A 594-nucleotide genomic window follows, 5' to 3' on the forward strand; every position below is an offset into this window, starting at 1 on the left:
AATGATAAAGTTATACTCGATGAGGTGCTTGCGCTGAATGGCTTCTTTCCAAATTCTTTTAAATGGGAATTTCTCACGATGCAGTGGTTGCTTTGCAGTCTCTAACTCTCGGACATTTTTTCCAAAAATAAACACATAGAGATTTTAAGGTACTTCCGTAGCTAGTACTGATGGTGAAAATTTCGCAATGGTCTAAGAACCCCAAATTTTTATCATGTGTTGCTGAATACATAGAGAAAGGAATCTCAAAATTTGGAAGATCTGGACTACGCCGTTTTTGAGATATGCGTCATCGAAAATTGAAATTTCGTGTTTTTTGAATTTTTGATGACGCATATCTCAAAAACGGCGTAGTCCAGATCTTCCAAATTTTGAGATTCCTTTCTCTATGTATTCAGCAGCACATGATAAAAATTTGGGGTTCTTAGACCATTGCGAAATTTTCACCATCAGTACTGGCTATGGAAGTACCTTAATAGTAAGAGGAGAAGTGAACGAATGAGAACACCATTCGACTTTGACATGAAGCGTTAACGCTTCTATTTCAAATGTTCGTTATACTCCAACAAAGAAATTCTTGGAGCCATTTTGCCA

Source organism: Fopius arisanus, unplaced genomic scaffold (genome assembly GCF_000806365.1).
Source record: "Fopius arisanus strain USDA-PBARC FA_bdor unplaced genomic scaffold, ASM80636v1 scaffold00426, whole genome shotgun sequence".
Taxonomy (NCBI): domain Eukaryota; kingdom Metazoa; phylum Arthropoda; class Insecta; order Hymenoptera; family Braconidae; genus Fopius; species Fopius arisanus.